Source organism: Perognathus longimembris, chromosome 22, assembly GCF_023159225.1.
Source record: "Perognathus longimembris pacificus isolate PPM17 chromosome 22, ASM2315922v1, whole genome shotgun sequence".
Lineage (NCBI taxonomy): Eukaryota > Metazoa > Chordata > Mammalia > Rodentia > Heteromyidae > Perognathus > Perognathus longimembris.
This window is the reverse complement of record NC_063182.1, coordinates 35,744,887-35,764,041: the sequence shown is the minus strand read 5'-3', so window position 1 is coordinate 35,764,041 and position 19,155 is coordinate 35,744,887. Positions and strand designations below refer to the sequence as shown.

Below are 19,155 nucleotides of genomic sequence, written 5' to 3'. Positions count from 1 at the left end.
CACTTAAAGGGACCCCCGAGTGTGGACCCCAGGGGCAGTCCCGGGTCGCAGCGTGCCGAGGGTTGCTGACCCAACCACGGATAGGAAATTAAACCGAGTACCGCCCTGGAAGTCCTGGTCTGTCCTCCAGGAATCACGGTTGCCTACGGATAAGGAGAAAGGAGGGCGGAGAATCTTAATACAAAGAACAGTTCACACCCTCACCGGTGAAGAATTCACGATTTAGAGCAGAACATCTGGGTTCCTATCAGTGGATGGGAAGAGTCTCTAGCTTGGTAAGCTGAACTCAAAGCCACGTGAGAAATTAGAGCAGGTGACAATTATTTGGGCTGCATAAAACTTCAAATTTCTGTGTGGTTAATGAACACAACAGGCGCATAGTAATCACAACTTAGCAGCAAATTATAAATCTGTAAAAATTTGATTTTTTTTAACCTGGCCTAGAAAACAAATCAGTATCTTAAATGTACAAATAGGATTTATAATGAATAAAAGCGAGTAGAAACATGAAAGAAGTATATGAAGAGGGCATTTATAAAGGGTGGGCAAGAGGAATAAATATAATGAGCGTACTCTACACATATATAAAAATAGGATAATTAAACCCATTAAACCTGGCAAATGAGGAGTGGACAAGAAAGAGCGGTAGATTAGATCAAAGTATATTCTATGTGTGTATGGAATAGCAAAGTGAAATTTTGTATAATGAATGGTACTAAAATAAAAAGTGTGATGTCCGTACAGAACTTTTAATTGAAATGTATTTGTTGAGTGTTGTTGTTGTACTTTGTGTTTTAAGAAATGAGAGTAAATAAGCCAAAGTCCCTGCATTGTTAGAAATGTCATGATACTTGTGGAAAAGAGCAGATAAAGAAAATACACTGAAGCAAGTTAAGTTATGAGGCACACATAATGTACTATCAGATAATGACGGAATTATATATTTTAAAGCTAAGTAGTAATATAGGTAACTTTTCAAAATTAGCTTCTAAAGTTCTCTCTGAAGAAAGGACTGTTGAAGAGTGCCCCAAGGAAGTGGGAGGGTGAGCCATGTGTATCTAGAGGAAACCGTTTTCCAGGTAGACCAGTGCCAAGCCCGTGGCCCCGTTAACAAGTGCAGGTAGCCATGAGCAAGGCCAGAAGTGATAGCAAATAGAAGTAGAAAGGAGACTCATGGTCACATATCAAGAGGGCAAGATGAATCATGATGGACCATGTTTAGGTTTTCTTCAGAGTAGGGCACAAATACAATGCTATTGATAGTTTAGAAGGACCAAAACCTGCTTCTCCATGGGTCAGGGGTAGAAGCTTTCTGCTTTTAGTAGGCTGTTGAAAGCAGCCAAGGAAAAAGACAATAATAACTGGATCTAGAGCGAAGACAATATAAAAACTTCGAATGTTTTAAATTTTGTGTTAGGAATGGATATTAAGTGACAAAAATGTTCGTAAATACTTTACGATCTCACCGTTTCAAAACAAAATGGTAAGATATGTCAAGCATGGCTCAACATAATTTTATCTTTACAATTTGTAATTAGGCTAAAATGGTAGGTTTTCTCTCTAAGGGAAAATTACTATAATGTGTAAATATAAAATTAGTTTACTATTTACAAAATGCTTTTGTAAATAGAAAATTTTAAATTATTAGTAAAGATAAAATAGAGTATATTCAATTATAGATAATAAAATAGTGCAGATCTTTGTGGATTACTAATTTTGTGCTTTTTTTTAGTTAGTACAGCATTATAAAATTCTTTTATTGTATGTTTCTTCAAAATATTTAAAAAATAACTATGTTGAAATGGCTTAGGGCTTATAACTCTGAATTAGTTTGAGAAACTCATAACACAAATTGAAACATGTATTTTATAAATTAGCAGCATACATTGTGGGGCTGGGAATATATAAGGCCTAGCGGTAGAGTGCTTGCCTTGCATGCATGAAGCCCTGATTCGATACCGCAGCACCACATAAACAACAACAACAGCAACAAGTAATCTATCTCTCCCATAATAAACTCAAAACAACATTTATTATCTCCATCTTTCTACAAATAGGCAATTTAAGAGTCCCTTGACTGTATGGTTCAGACTGGTTTCTTAGGTTTCAAGTAAGACTTTAACATAGGATGGAGGCATTTGGATAGTTGTGGGGGAAAATGTCATTTCTTGCTGATGATCAGGATATTTTAATTCCTTACCACAGGGAGCTCTTCATAGAATGTCTTGAGGGTCCTTATGTTGTGATAGCTAATTTTAGTGAAAGTGATTAGAGAGTCAAAGTGAACGAGCCAGAGGTGGAGAGCTCTATTCTCTGGAAGAGAACCACTAACTTCAATCACACACTAAAGGGGAAGGGGGTTGACCCTTCCTTTTGAGGAAATACCCATCAAAACAAATTGATAACATCACAATATTAAACCATCGTATAACTAATAAGTAGAGGATATTTATAGAGACTCAAATTAATCCCCACTTAGGGTAATATATTATTGGTTTTTTTTTAACATTTTATTTCAGTACATTGATTAGATTTGAAAATTTCACATGCTAATGTTAAGATTTCAGTATGATTTGAGAGTGTCTCCTAAAGGCTTGGTTCTCTGTGTGGCAGTGTTGATAGCTAGTAGAACCTGTGAGAGGAAAAAGCATAATGGAAGATGGCTGAATTATTAGGAATACTAATTAGTTCCTGTGAGAGTGGGCCGTTATGAAAGGAGCAAGCTGACCTCTGAATTCCTCTTGCGCCTGGCTCCCCATGTAATCTCTTCCTAATGCCAGTCACCATTTTGTGATACCCTCCAGGAGGTTCTCATCAGAGGCCATACAGATGGGGCCACCCGATCTCTAACCTTGTCACCAAAATTCCTTATGATGTCCTAAGCCTTAGGATCATTCGCTCATTCGCTTAGAGTGTGTGTGCCAGTAGCTGTTTTGCTTAAGGCTTATGCTCTACCACTTGAGCCCCAGCTCTACTTCCAGCTTTTTTCCTTTGCTTGGGTTTTTTTTTTTTTTTTTTTTTTTTTTTTTGGTTAACTGGATATAGCACCCTCACCAACTCTCCTGATTGGACTGGTTTCCAACTGGGATTCTCAGATCTCAGCCCCCTGAATATCTAGGATTACAAAGGTGAGCCATGAATGCCTGCCTATTTTAAAGTACTCAGCCTCAGATATTCTGTTACAGCCAAAAAACCTAAGAGGAGATAGGAATACTTACAGTCCCCAAATAATTTAATGCATCTCTTTAAAAATGTAGACTTTTTTTTACTTTAAACTACAAATAATGAATAGCAGACTATTAACAGTTTTTACGACTTGACATAGAATTTTATGACTGTCAAACAGAAGCTTACTTTGGTTAACATTTTACTCAAATTTGACACTGAATTTCACAGGATTTGGTAAATTTCCTTCAATTGAACACAAGAGTTTATGCAGCTACTGTTTGCAGGTCATGGTATTAGGTACTGTACATTATTATCAATGATGAAATTAATGATATTTAAAACATTTATTTCTAGAATAATTTGAAGGGGGAAATTACAAAAGATGTTTTGTTTGTGCTTATTTGTAAAAAGTATGTAATCACTATAAATTTAATTTACATTATTGGCAATACCATATTGATATATAATAAAAACGTAATCACGCATACACAGTGAGTCGACCTAAGCAAGTATATACTAGTTGTAAATTTTTGTCAATAGTTGTACATTTTTGCATTGTAAATTTCATTTATTTCCACACAGTCTATAAGTCTATACTACCTATGTCAATAAGGGAGTTGTTGGCTGAATTACTGGACTCATTTTTTTTCCTTCTCTAGAGTCACACGTCATGGTCTTAGGCTGAGCCAAATGGATTGCCCTTTGATTTGGCATGATGAAGTGACATTCTTTGCCGTAGGGGTTTTAGTAGATGTGATCTGCACATAGGTTTTTCTCAGTTACTCTGTCCTCTTGGGCTCCTGCCATCACAGGAGAGTATATCCCAAGGCGTCTTTGCTCCTTCACTCTGGCTTTAGAATGAAATAGATGGAGTCGTTTTGAACTCAGCTGGTATCCTAGCGGCAGTCTCAGGTGCAACACGACAAACTCCAGACTGCAGACTAGTGAACAACAACAACAAAAATATATTTTAAATAAGTAGAATATTCTGACAGTAGCTGTCTAACATACTAATGTGCTTTAAAAAAACAACAACAGCAAACAAACAAGACCAGTGGACAGTCTAGTGACCGATTTGGGGCTTTTTAATGTGTGTCTTACCCTTTTCTGTATGAAAGCATGCCCTGTTATCTTCCTTGTAGCTAGCTTTTCTCTAAATGCACTGTAGATTCAACTAATTTCTGCAGCAGAGAGCTTTCAGCCAACTTTTAATTCACTTATGAAGAACCTGCTTATTAACACCTTGCTGGTTTGTGTTATGCTTTTCATACTTTCCCTAGATGTGTTGAAATTCACACAATGCACACCATACCCTTAGTCCCACCCACTCCACACCTTCTGTGGGCATCTCAGTCTTCCCACATTCATTTTATTTGGAATTTAACAAACACTTGGTGATGTCTGGTCTCTTTTGGAGGGTGCGGATCAAAAACTTTCCTCTATACTAAGTGTTTGACCTTATTTATTTAGTCTTTGCTCTCTGTTTTTAGAAAGCATCCCATATGAGTTGGTTTTCTACAATCTACTCTCTAAGATAGAACTCTAATAGTCTTTCTCAATTTCAGTGATATTACCCTTGATACCCTGACTAATAGAATGAATGTTTTCCAGAGAAACCTGGGATCAAACGTTGATATTAAAATGTAAAACGTGGGCTGGGGATATGGCCTAGTGGCAAGAGAGCTTGCCTCGTATACATGAGGCCCTGGGTTCGATTCCCCAGCACCACATATACAGAAAATGGCCAGAAGTGGCGCTGTGGCTCAAGTGGCAGAGTGCTAGCCTTGAGCAAAAAGGAAGCCAGGGACAGTGCTCAGGCCCTGAGTCCAAGGCCCAGGACTGGCCAAAAAAAAAAAAAAAAAAATGTAAAACGTATAACAAAACACGACTTACTTGGTGCTTCTTCTGAATAGGAAATGAATTAAAGTCTGGTATATTTCCAGTTCTCAAGACATAAAAATGTTTGAAATTCTCAATTGTTTGACACAATTTATTTCTTGAGCCAGTCTCTGTATGTTAACTTTGAATGTTCTTACCTAATCTTCCATGCAGTAAAATATGAAGGGTTGGCATAGGAATTTAGAATGAGAATTTATACTACTCTCTTTTGGCAGTAGTATTGGATTTTCATTCTGTTGAGTTTAAAACGTGCCCTCTTGGGTTAGGATGTAGCAGAACACCCTCGCTGCTTTGTTGGCTGGTGAAAGGACTCCCGCTCCAGATTTTTAATATAAAAGAAAAGTATAGATAGCAATTTTATTTAAAGACTTGACTACCTTTGTACAGAAAGCATGTTGTTCTTATTTTTGCACTTTTGTTTTTGGAGAGGAGGGCAGTTTTTGGAGGAAGCCTTATCATACTGAGGAAACAGTAACTTGCTACAGAGCCAGTTCATGCCAAAGCTGTTAAAAAGTACACAGTCTACCAATACCCAGATTTTACACATACCATCTCGAGCTTCGAAACTGAACCCAAAGGAGGTGGACAGAAGGCAGGTGGCATAAAACAGTGCATTTGCAAGTCCTGGTTGGGTAAACCCTGGTCTTGAGCCAGTTAAATCACCAGGGCTGGCCTCAGAAGACGCTTGCACTGTGTCCTTAGCAACCAGCCCTAGTTCCCAGATGCCGGGAGCTAGGGTGAGTAACCCCTAGGTCCTACTTCTGATCCCTGGGGACCTTAGGCTGTTGCCACATTACCAACCCGCAGCGACCAGGACCCGGAAACACCCACCTGTGGAAGCAGCTAGTCTCCTTTCTCAGGTCCCCTAGTTCTGGCCATTATAAACAACTCTTGTGCCCAGGTAGCAAGAACGGCAGCATTCCTCTGAGACTGAAAATCTAAACAGTCTATCCAAGGATAGCCTCTAGGACACTTGAGAGGGGGAGCGTTTTGCTAAAGAAAGTGGGGGGCCTTATTGTTGCTATGAGTGAGGGAACCTAATATCCTCTGACTCCCGTGTCCCAGGGCAACCGAGACCTAGTCAGCTGGCCCCACAGGTGGCTCTTCCAGTCCGGAAGCTGGTAAAACTACACTTTGCTTTTCCTTGTACACACATTTCTTTTGGACTTCAAAAGATGAAGTTCAGAAACTGGGTGTAATATGTGTGAGGCCAGTTGAAGTAGAAAAATCTTAAAAAAAAAAAAGTAATCAAGAAGAAAATTGAATTAATCAATTAGGAAAATTTTCTAGGAGGAAATGAAGATAGGGAAAAAGTCTTATTTACCTAACTCAGCACTCTGTCCAAGTGGGTTCTCTCATTCAGTCTTCTTGTGTCACATTACACTTTGCTCCTTAAGGATTGCATTTAATTAAATTTAAAGGAAACTGAAGTCCCATAGTTTACTAAACACAAATTTATTAAAAAGTGACAAGGTATCAACAAGTAGGAGTCTTAGAACTTGTAGGCTCCTAGTGACATAATTGTTCCAGACTCCTTCACCACTGTTTTGTTTTTTCTTTTTTCTTTTTTCCACCTTCTAGTTTCTAGATAGCAAGTGGACTTTTCTGTGTCATTCTTATATTTCACATGCAGAGAGGTAAAACAAACGGAAGGAGAAACGGGACAATGTCATGCCTTTCCCAGGAAAACAAATGTTACCAAATCTCCACTAAATTTTAAGTTAGAATTTCTAGTTAGAAAGAGCACTGTAGGGCTGGGAATGTGGCTTAGTGGTGGAGGGCTTGCCTAGGATGCATGAAGCAAGCCCTGGGTTCGATTTCCCAGCACCACATATACAGAAAAAGCCGGAAGTGGTGCTGTGGCTCCAGAGGTAGAGTGCTAGCCTTGAGCAAAAAGAAGCCAGGGACGGTGCTCAGGCCCCAAGTTCAAGGCCCAGGACTGGCAAAAAAAAAAAAAAAAAAAAAAAAGAGCACTGTAAAAAATAGTATTTTGGGCCAGGGACATTGCCTCTTCAAATTAAATTAGAATTCTTTTAATAAAGTTGAAGAAAATGAGTATCATATAGACAGCTAGCATTAGCTGTCATAAGACGTGGACATCATGTTCCACATAGGCATAACTGTGTAAGTAAAAATAACTTTATTTGTAAGTAAAGGTTTATATAAATTTTCTGATTTAAAACATACTGAGTATCTAAATTTGACCTAATATTCCTAGGTAACCATCTCATTAGGCCTCCAAGTTTATATTGACTTTCATTGCACTGGTAGAAATAAATACGTAAGGGACGTCATCACAAATGGAATATATGACCTCACGTGACCTGAATTTGGCCTGTTTCTAGTTGAATGGTCAGGATCCAACTTACATGTAACTCGTCGAGATCTTCAAAGTAACTTCTTCAATTAAAAAAAAATGTCCGCTTCCAACTCTTACAAGAAAGAACTCAACAGTGTGAATAGGCCTGTACCTATAAAGAAACAATAAATAATTAATAGCCTTCCAAAGCAGAAAGTTCCAGTACCAAATGAATTTACCAGGATATTCTGCCAAGCATTTGAGAATTTATACCAGTTGGCTACAATTTCTTTCAGAGGGAATACTTTGTAACTCACGAGGCCAACATTATTGTCATACCAAAATCAGACAGACATTACAAGACAACTACAAATACTTTGTAAATTCCAAAATTCAAAACAAAATACGAGCGAAGTGAATGTTAGAATATCTAAAATGGATTCAAAGCTGGCTCTAGTGACTCATTCCTTTAATCCCAGCTACCCGGAGGCTGGTATCTGGAGGTCTGTGGCTTGAGGCCATCCTGGCAGAGAAGTTACAGGGACTCTCCTCTCCAAACATCCATGGCAGCCTCCAGGATGCCTGCCACGGATATCTGGCCCCCTTCCCACAGTTTTGTCATCTCTACTGACATTGTACCATGGCTGCCATTAATGTAAGGCTCAGGGGAAGACAGGCCTTGCCAGGGTGGGTGTAAAAGTTCTCATTTGGATTGGGTGGATGGTTCTGGGAGAACCACCGTGTGTAAAGAGAGAGCACTGGGACCACCCTGAGGGGAAGACTACTCCAAGAGAGAACTGAGGCCTGTTCCCGCGATCAGGCACCGGTGTGTGAGTGGACCACCTTCACGATTCCATTCGACTCTGACATGGCTGGAGCCCCCCTTCCAGACCGAAGCTGCACCTGCCACGGGCTGCCAGCTCACCAGAAGCCTGGGCCCACCAAGCCACCACCGCGTCCCCAACTCGGAGCAGCCTTACAGACAGCAGCCGAGCATTTGCATCTGTGATGCTATGTCCTACGAATTAAATAGCTGACAGGTAGCCCAGCTTACTGTGGGGTTATTTCCCCAAGGATTTGGGGTTGCCATGAGAAGATTTCACTTCACCAAAGCTTGAGTGTTGCCTACTCTAGCCTAGCGCACATCCCCTCCCTGCCTCCCTCATCTCCAGCCCCTGGGAGGGAATGGCAGCTCGGTTTTCACTGGCTCAACGTGGCATGCTTCTCCAAAGCCACGTGGGAAATTTGGTGGGGAAACTTGTCTATATTTTCTTTCATGAATTAAATGTTTCTTCTCCAAAGCATCCATATAAAAAAGCAGCTAAACGGGAAGCAGCTCTGGTTGAACAGACTGGGAAGGCAAACTCCACCCTTCTTTCTTTCCAGACACTAATAAGACACACCTGCACACACTGTATTTACACATGCATTACACAATCTGTAATAGCCTACAAATCTCCGTGGAACATAGTTGGGAGTTTAAAATGTATCTCTAGGTAAGAGGTATTTGTTATGGTTGTTTATTTACTGTACCCTGGCATGAACTCAGGGCTTCCCGGTTATTAGGCAGGCTTTCTACCACTTGAGCCACACACCTAACCGTTTGCTTTTTTGAATTGGGTTTTGTGAATTTGCCAAGAGTTAGCCTTGGGACACTGTCTTCCACCTAAGCTTCTCAGGGATCATGTCTGACATCACAGATAAGCACTCCCACACCCAGCTCTCTTATTGAGATGTCTTATCTTTTCCCTCTAGCCTAGCTGAAGGTGCAGATTTATAATCTTATCCTTGGCATGTTCCTGGAGATATGCTCCCACCCCTTTTTGATCCAGGTGTCTCAGGTTTATTTGTTTGTTTTTGTGCCAGTACTGGGCTTTAACTCAGTGCCACCCTTTGACTTCATGCTTTTTGGGTGATTAATTGGAGATAAAAGTGTCAAAGACTTTCCTGCCTTGGCTGGCTTCAAACCACAATCCTCAAATTTCAGCCTCCTGAGTAGTTAGAATTGCATGCTTGAGCCACTGGTGTCCAGAGAAACCATGATTATCTTGAGGTCTACCTCCTAAGTCAAGTGAGTTTAAGGCTTGGCTTTGTTATGGGTATCTTAGGAACAATATCTTCCTGTTCCTGGTGACTAGCGCCACTTTTTTTTTTGCCAGTCCCGGGGCTTGAACTCAGGGCCTGAGCACTGTCCCTGGCTTCTTTTTGCTCAAGGCTAGCACTCTACTGCTTGAGCCACAACACCACTTCTGGCTTTTTCTATATATGTGGTGCTGAGGAATCGAACCCAGGACTTCATATATATGAGGCAAGCACTCTACCACTAGGCAATATTCCCAGTCCTGATTAGAACCACTTTTAAAAACGAAACCAAATATACTTCTGCAGCAGCCTGAGTATCATAAAACTGAATGTAAGGATATTTTGCTGGCATCATACGCAACTGATTATTGCTTGTTATAATATCATATATTTATATTGAGCATAAAAGACTGCCACAAGAAGTGCTTTATTACTGAGCTTGAGAAGGTTATTCATTGCACTATCATTTCCCCTCTTTAAGATAGCCTTGGGAGACATGTCCTCTAACTTTATCAGGAATAAGCACTTCTCTTGCAACTTGTTTTTAAGTTCATAAATATAGTGAAGTGTGGCTTTGGACATTTATTTTAAAACAAATTTGTAGCTTACCTCTGGCAGGCTAGTGAACATGATTTTATAGCCTACATTTGTACGTTCATCTCACTCCATCTCTCTTTTGTTATTTTACTTCTACCTTTTGGTGTCAATTTAATATTTAATTTCCCCTTTCGTTTTGGAAGTCGCCCTACACACGTTTACCCACGAGAAAGGATCCGCAGTTAATCCTGCGGCAGCATGCGGTGCGGTGTGGATGCGCGGCACCGAGCACTGCGTCCCGTTGCCATGCAGAGCACCAGTTACTTCACCTTATGGGATGTGAAGAAATAAGCTGGGAAATTAACTTTTAATTACATTCCTTTGGCTTTCTGTAACAACTGGCAACTAGATCATTACTGACACAAATTTAGATAGTTTCTTAGTTCTAAGAAACACATCCAGTGAAACTTTAAACGCAGCAAATAATCATACCTTGGGTTTTTTAAAATGGAATTTGGGCAAGAGGGACATTACCTTTACTATCCTGTTAACTAGGTGAGATTTGAGCACTTTATGATAGATGAGAGCATAATTACCTAGGAATGGACAGTACTTTGAGAGCTGGCCTTGGAGATGCCATTTTTCAGTCTTATGGCCCGTTGTAGATTTCGGAGGAATTTCTCTTTAATGTAGTAAGTGGATATGGACTCTTTTTTTTTTTTTTTTTTTTTGCCTGTCCTGGGCCTTGGACTCAGGGCCTGAGCACTGTCCCTGGCTTCTTCCCGCTCAAGGCTAGCACTCTGCCACTTGAGCCACAGCGCCGCTTCTGGCCGTTTTCTGTATATGTGGTGCTGGGGAATCGAACCTAGGGCCTCGTGTATCCGAGGCAGGCACTCTTGCCACTAGGCTATATCCCCAGCCCAGTACAATGCATCTTGATCAGTATCACCTCTTTGTCCATTCTCCCGCATCCCTCCCAATCCTACTCATCAATGAGAGAAAACTTCTTTTTTATTTTATTTATTTTATTTATTTATTTTTTTATTAATTGGACATAAATTTTTTTACAAGATGTTGTGCAAAGAGGGTGCAGTTACATAGTAGGGAAGTGTGTACATTTCTTATGATATCTTACGACCTGTTTTTCTATCCCTTGTCTAGGTCAGGTTGACATATATGCAATATACAATGTATCAAGAACATATACAGTATTCACAGACTTGGTCTCTACTGTCTCTCCGTCTCCCTTTGTTAACAGTCATATATCAGGGAGATCATGCCCCTTTGTTTTCTGTGTTCTAGGCTTGTCTCACTCAACATTATTTGTTCGAGTTCTGACCATTTCCCTGCGAATAACAGTATTTCACCATTCCTAATCGCTATGTAGTATTCCATTGTGTATAAGTACCATATTTTTTGGATCCATTCGTCTGTGGAGGGGCATCTGGGTTGTTTCCATATTTTAGCTATTGTGAATTGTGCCGCGATAAACATGGAAGTACAAATGCCTTTTTGATATCTTGGATTTTGCTGTTTAGGATAGATGCCTAGGAGTGGTATGGCTGGGTCATAGGGTAGGTCTATATTGAGCTTTTTGAGAAACCTCCATACTGTTCTCCAAAGTGGTTGTACTAATTTGCACTCCCACCAACAATGGAGAAGGGTTCCTCTTTCCCCACAGCCCCTCCAGCATTTGTTGTTTCCTGAGTTCAGAGTATAGGCCATTCTAACTGGGGTGAGGTGGTATCTCAGGGTTGTTTTTATTTGCATTTCCTTTACTAGCAGGGATGTTGAGCATTTCCTCATGTGTTTCTTTGCCATTTTTATCTCTTCTCTTGTGAAGTCTCTCTTTAGCTCTTTTGCCCATTTCCTAATAGGTTTATTGGGCTTGGAGGGGCTTAGTTTTTTGAGTTCTCTGTAGATGACCGATATCAGGCCTTTGTCTGTTGCTGTGCTGGTAAATATCCTTTCCCATATTGTTGGCTGTCTTTCTATTTTGGTGGCTATGTCCTTAGCTGTGCAGAAACTTTTTAATTTGTAGTAGTCCCATTTATCGAGTCTTTCTCCTATTTGTTGTGTCCCTGGGACTCTATTCAGGAAGTTCCTTCCTGTGCCTATAAGTTCTAGTGTCTTTCCTACTCTGTCCTTCAGTAGTTTCAAGGATTCAGGTCTGATGTTGAGGTCCTCGATCCATTTTGAGTTGATCTTGGTGCATGGTGATAGGCTTGGGTCTACTTTGAGTTTTCTGCATATGGCTGCCCAGTTCTCCCAGCACCAGTAGTTGAAGAGGCTATGTTTATTCCATTGTATGTCTTTAGCTCCTTTGTCGAATATCAGTTGGCTGTAAGAGTGCGGTTTTATTTGAGTCTTCAGTTCTAATCCATTGGTCTTCCGATCTGTTTTTATACCAATACCATGCTGTTTTTGTTATGATGGCCTTGTAGTAGAGCTTGAAGTCAGGTATTGTGATACCTCCTGCACTGCTTTTTTTGCCTAGAATTGCTTTGGCTATTCTAGGTTTTTTGCTGTTCCATATGAATTTATGGATTGGTTTCTCTATTTCAGTGAAGAATGTGGCTGGGATTTTGATAGGCATTGCATTGAATTTGTATAACAATTTGGGCAATATGGCCATTTTCACTATATTGATTCTGCCTACCCATGAGCATGGGAGGTCTTTCCATCTCCTTGTGTCTTCTTTGATTTCCCTTATTAAATTTTTGTAGTTTTCATTGAATAGTTCCGTCACGTCCTTGGTTAAGTTGATCCCTAGGTACTTTATTCGTTTTTTGGCTACTGTAAATGGAATTGTTTCCATAATTTCCTTTTCTGTTTGTCTATTGCTGGTGTACAGAAAAGCTGCTGACTTTTGTGGGTTGATTTTGTATCCTGCTACTTTGCCAAATTGGTTTATTAGGTGTAGGAGTTTGGGTACTGAGTTTTTTGGGTCCATCAGATATAAGATCATGTCGTCTGCGAATAGGGATAACTTGATTTCTTCCTTGCCGATGTGGATCCCTTTGATGTCCTCCTCTTGCCTTATTGCTATGGCTAGGGATTCCAGCACTATGTTGAACAGAAGTGGGGAGAGTGGGCATCCTTGTCTTGTTCCTGAGTTTAGAGGGAATGATTTAAGTTTCTCTCCATTTAATATGATATTAGCAGTTGGTCTGTTGTATATGGCTTTTATTGTTTTGAGGAATGTTCCATCTATTCCTGTTCTCTCCAAAGCTTTTAATAGGTATGGATGTTGTATTTTGTCAAAAGCTTTTTGGGCATCGACTGAGATAACAATGTGATTCTTGATTTTAGTTCTGTTTATGTGGTGAATTACGTTGATTGATTTACGGATGTTGAACCATCCTTATGACTGAGGGATGAAGCCTACTTGGTCATGATGTATGATATTCTTGATCAGTTTCTGGATCCTATTAGCTAATATTTTATTGAGGAGCTTTGCATCTGTGTTCATTAGTGATATTGGTCTGTAGTTCTCTTTTTTTGTTGGATCTTTGCCTGGTTTGGGAATGAGTATGATATTAGCTTCGTAGAATGAGTTTGGGATTTCTCCCTCCGTTTCTATTTAGCGGAAGAGTTTGAGGAGTATTGGAATTAGCTCCTCACTAAAGGTTTTGTAGAATTCGTTGGTGAATCTATCTGGGCCTGGGCTTTTCTTAGTAGGGAGGTTCTTGATTACCTCCTGTATCTCACCGTAAGTTATTGGTTTATTTAGTTGATTTATTTCTTCTTGGTTCAGTTTGGGCAGTTTGTACTTCTCTAAGAATTGATCCATTTCTGTAAAATTATTGTTTTTTGCTGAGTAGAGGTTTTGGAAATAGCTCCTTATGATTGTTTGAATATCGTGTGTACTTGTTGTAATTTTTCCTGTGGAGTCCCTGATTTTACTAATATGAGTCTCTTCTCTTCTTTTTTTTTGTAAGTCTTGCAAGGGGTCTGTCAATTTTGTTTATTTTCTCAAAGAACCAGCTTTTAGTCTTATTTATTTGTTGAATGGTCTTTCTATTTTCAATCAGATTTATCTCTTCTTTAATCTTTGTGATCTCTCCCCTCCTAGTCGTTTTAGATTCTGTCATTTCTTGTTTATCCAGTTGTTTTAGTTTCATTGTGAGGGTATTCACCTGCTCTGCTTCCATTCTTTTAATGTGGGTGCTGAGTGCAATGATCTTGCCCCTCAGCACTGCCTTAGCTGTGTCCCATAGGTTTCTTTGTGATGTGTTTTCTTTGTCATTGTGGCTTATGAATTGGTTGATTTCATCTTTAATTTGATCTGTGGCCCAAGTGTTGGATAGCAGCGTGGGGTTTAGCCTCCAAGAGTGTGTATAGGCTCTGTGGTATCCTTTGTTGTTGAGGGTTACCTTTAATCCACTGTGATCAGATATAATACATGGGATGACGTCAATACTTTTGTATTTGCTGAGGTTCTTTGTGTGGGCTATGACGTGGTCTATTTTGGAATATGATCCATGGGCTGCTGAAAAAGAAGGTGTATTGGGTCTCTGTAGGGTGAAAGGTTCTATATAGGTCTGTTAGATCCATTTGGGAAATGGTGTTATTTAGGTCCTCAGCTCCCTTACTAATCTTCTGGGTGTTGGATCTGTCTCTTGGAGAGAGGGGAGTTTTAAAGTCACCCACTATGACTGTGTTTGCGTCTATCTTGCTCTGTAATTCTTTGAGAATTTGCTTGACATATGTCGGACCTCTTTTGTTTGGTGAGTATACATTTATCACCGTGATTTCTTGATTCTGGATTTTTCCTTGTATTAATATGTAGTGTCCTTCTTTGTCTTTTTGAGTGGACTTTAAAGAGAAGTCCAGCTTGTCTGAGATCAGAATGGCTACACCTGCCGTTTTGGTGGATGCGTTTGCTTGGTAGATCTTGCTCCATCCTTTCACTCGAAGCCTGTTTTTGTCCCTTGCTGTAAGGTGGGTCTCTTTTTTTTTTTTTTTTTTTTTTTGGCCAGTCCTGGGCCTTGGACTCAGGGCCTGAGCACTGTCCCTGGCTTCTTCCCGCTCAAGGCTAGCACTCTGCCACTTGAGCCACAGCGCCGCTTCTGGCCGTTTTCTGTATATGTGGTGCTGGGGAATCGAACCTAGGGCCTCGTGTATCCGAGGCAGGCACTCTTGCCACTAGGCTATATCCCCAGCCCCTAAGGTGGGTCTCTTGTAGACAGCAGATGTCAACTTTTTGTTTGCGAATCCATTCTGCCAGTCTGCTCCTCTTTATCAGGGAGTTTAAACCATTTATATTTAAAGAGATCAAGGATAAGGGTGTTTTTTCTCCTTCCATTTTCTTGGTGGGCTGTTTTTTCTTCTTTTTTTTTTTTTCTTGTCTTTAGTGAGCTTGTATTTCTGCTGGACTTTGGCTATTGAAGTTTCTTTCTGATTCTGTCTGTGTGTCTTTTACGATCTCTGTTGGCTGGGGTTCCCCTCTTAATATTCGCTGTAGGGCTGGTTTTTTTTATTCACATACTCCTTTAGCTCCTCTTTGGTGTGGAAAGATCTGGTTCTCCCTTCGAATGTGAACTCCAATTTCGCTGGATATTTGATCCGAGGTTGTAAATTGTTATTCTGGAGTACTTGGATGATGTTCTTCCACTCACTTCGAGCTTGGTAAGTTTGTGTGGATAAGTCGGATGTTATTCGAATCCTCTTCCCATTGAAAAAAGTTTCCTTCTTCGCTTTGGCTGAATTCAGAATTTGCTCTTTAATCTTGAGGTCTGTAGTCTTGAATATTATGTGCCTTGGGGTGGCTTTCCTGGGGTCTGGACTGCCAGGTGTCCTATAGGCTTCGGTTACCTGGATGGGGTCCCCTGTGAGATTGGGGAAGTTTTCTGCAATAACTTTATTGAGAACATGATTAAGCCCTCTGCTCTGGTATTCGGCTCCTTCTTCTATTCTGATTATGCGCAGATTATATCTCTTGTCTTTGTCCATTAGTTCCTGGATTAGTCTTCCCTGAAGCTTCACCTTTTCTTGGAGTGTGGTCATTTTCTGGTTGTTGTCAGCTGCTTCATCGTCCAGACGAGAGATTCTGGATTCTATATGGTCTACTCTTTGTGTTATGGTTTCAATTGCGGAGTTTATGGATGTCAGAGAGCTATTTATGGTTGTCATATCAGCTCTGATCGTGGAGATTTCTTCCTTTAAAGAGTTGTATTTTAAATCTATTTTTTCTTGCATTTCAATTCTCAGGATGTGGAGATTTTCTTTAAAGGCAGCTTGCATCGTATCCATTTTTGCTTCCATTTCTTTAAAGCAGGCTTGCATTGTATCCAGTTTTGCTTCCATTTCTTTCTTGGCTTCCTGGGTGTCCTTCCAGATTTCCGCTCTAAATTCCTGGAATTGTTTTCTGATTTCATTTCTGACGCTTTCGATCATTCCTGTTAACATGGCCTCATTTGCTTTTTTAGTCTCCATCTCCTCTTCAGTCGTGCTGCTTTTTGGAGCTGGCGAGTTGGCTTGCCCTTTGATGAACTCAGTTATGTTTCTTTGTGATTTGCGCATCTGGAGATCTGGATGGCTTCTCAGGTTTGGTTTGTAGCTCCTCCCTCCCTCCTGTGTAGACGTGTCTACGGCAGCAGGTGCTGCTGCTGTGGCCCCGCCCACCAGTGCAGGGTACGCCTACCAGAGTGGGCGCTGTCGCCGGGAGCCCCGCCCTCCTGTGCGCTGTGCGTCCACTGCAACAGGCACTTCGGCGGGATATGCCTCCCAGAGCAGGTCCTGGGTTGTTGGGTTGTGCTTGCGCCATCCCACGAGTCCATTGGGGGGGGGCGGTATGTGTGGGGTCCAGTGGGATCGACTGTCCGGGTGTGGCTTGGCACCTTCAGACCTCACCTCTGCTGTGAGTGGGGGACGTGATCAGGCTCAGGTGACCCTGCTGGGCTGGTATTGCCCACCAGCGCCTGTGGTGGTTTTAGTTGTAAGAGTCTGCGAGGTCCAGGCGCCTTGGGTGGGGTTTGCACAACCGGCCGTCTCCCGGCCCCTGTTGGGAAGGGGGCGGGGCCGGTTCTGCCAGTTCAGGAACCTGTGGGGCCTTGGGGCTGCTCCGCCCTTCCCCTGCTAAACTGACTTCCCAGCACCTGATGGAAGCTTCCCGCCTGATTTGGGGGTTCTTTGTTCCCTCAGGGGTGGGGTAGGGGGAGGAAGGGCACTCACTTTTGCTGCTTTGTGTGTGTGTCCCGCGCAGCCGTTGGCCCTCCAGGGGTTGGCTAAGTGTCGTGGTGGCTTCCCTGGTTCCTGATTTCTGCCGTGCTGGGTTCCTTTGTCCGAACCCGGTGTGGACCCGAACTTCTCGTCGCTGCCGGTGTGTGTCTTGGTCCGCACCCTGCCTTGTGTCCGTGGAGTCTCCCGCTATATGAATTCTGCGCTCCTGGAAGCCTGTCTGCCGATCGCCGGGTTCCCCTTTCTCAGCCTGACCCTGTTTGGGCCAGGGTCGGCTGGTGGGGGGAGGGTGCCCCGGTGAATCTCCGGCTCCGTGTAGGTTTTCGGTTCTTCTTTTTTGCTCCTTTTTGTTTTCCTGTGTTTCTCCACTGCTTCTGGATGCTGGTTTTGCTGGGTTCTTGATGGGGTGTTGGGTGTTGGAGTTCCCAGCTCACTATGCTGTTGGAGCGAGTCGGGGTGCCTCCCTATTCTATCGGCGCCATCTTTCCTCTCCGAGAGAAAACTTCTAAGACTCCATTTTTTTGTTTTTCTTTTTGGTCAATAAACTTGTAACGAGAAAAAAAGGTTTGATATATAACTTTCCTCATATATAGTGATAAAATTCATTTTAAAAATATTACTAGAAGCTAAAATATAGTGCCAAGAAGTAATTGCTGCTAATTAGTACAGGTCCAAGCAAGCATTAATATTTGGGTAAATAGCATGAAGACTGAACTTCTATGATCTTCTCAGACTCTTGGTCCTTACAATGGGAATATATTAAAGGTCTGTATCAAAATGGTAGTTTTGGAGTAGTAGTGAAATGATCAGGAGATTGGTGTTTGGTAAAGTTAGTTTGGCAATTACGTAAAAGGTGAGAGTACAGATAGAGGAATCAGAAACAGGCTTAAAAATAAAAAGTTTCTGTTTGTATCTAGGACAAAGATAATGGCGTCCAAATCGAAGGATAGCCGAAGGGTAGAAAAGGAAACTTGATCAACAGAGCTCCTTTGAAGATGGAGATCAATAGCACAAGGGTAGCAGTACTGTTCCTCAGAGATTTAAGGTTGCTTGAGCCTGTGAACAAACTGAAGTGAGGTGACACCTAACTGTGATGATGAGAGGAGGAGTTAGGTGCCTTGAGCAACCAAGAGACTACATTGTGTAGTGAGAGACATTTGCCATCTAAGAAAAATACTCTTTGATCTGCTTTGAATCATTGTCACTTTAACTTCTCTATGTCACTAAATCTAATTTATATATCCTCTTATAATCCTACTTGTCACTGAGATAAGATTTGCTTATAGTGAAATGAAAAAGTTTTTGTTATATAATTAAGGGTTCTGGATATCTCTACCTGTGAGCAAAGCACTGTAAAACTTAGTGAACTAGGTGGCTTAAAACTTTAAAAAAAAAAATTTAACTCTCATGGTTCTGGACTTGACAGTGCTTTGCTGAATAATTCATACCTTGAGGTCTTTCTGGTGACGATTTCTGTATGATATCAATTGAGGCTCTAGTCATGTGAAAAATGGACAGATCTGTACACCCAAATTGGCCCACTCACGTGGCTGGCAGTTTCTGCTACTACCAGCTGGCGGTCTGCTGGCCACTCAGCTAGAGCTGTGTCACTCTGGCCACTCACACCATGACTGAGAGAAAATATCCCAAGAGACCCAGGAAGAAACTGTATGGCACTTTAATGAAGTTTTGTCCTATAATGGAATTTTTTTTTCCATAGCTTGAGCTAAGTTATTCATGTTAACTACCAATTCATGAGGAGCAAAATTAGATTCCATCTGTTGGAGCAGGAGATACACAACAACATGCAGCCTAGGTCAACACTGAAAAATGGAATCTGTGGAAGGAGCTGTGATAAATACGTACATCCATGTTACTGCCCATATTTTGTAACATTTTCCACAGGCCCCCTTCCCTTCAATCCGTCCTGCAGCTCCATCTCATCTTCCTGCAGACCATCAGCATGCAAGAGCATCGACTTTTCTAGA

At 41.3% G+C, this 19,155-nt stretch overlaps 1 protein-coding gene across 1 annotated transcript in view; it reads left to right on the top strand.

Moving 5' to 3' along the window:
* The first annotated feature begins 6,252 nt into the window (after positions 1-6,252).
* Tmem232 (transmembrane protein 232) overlaps positions 6,253-19,155 on the top strand; it is a 174,952-nt gene continuing 162,049 nt past the window's right edge. Inside the window, exons 1-3 of the mRNA XM_048331048.1 lie at positions 6,253-6,262; positions 11,288-11,291; positions 13,664-13,670. The gene's annotated coding sequence lies outside the window, so the exon portion shown is untranslated. The remainder of the gene's footprint in view (positions 6,263-11,287; positions 11,292-13,663; positions 13,671-19,155) is intronic.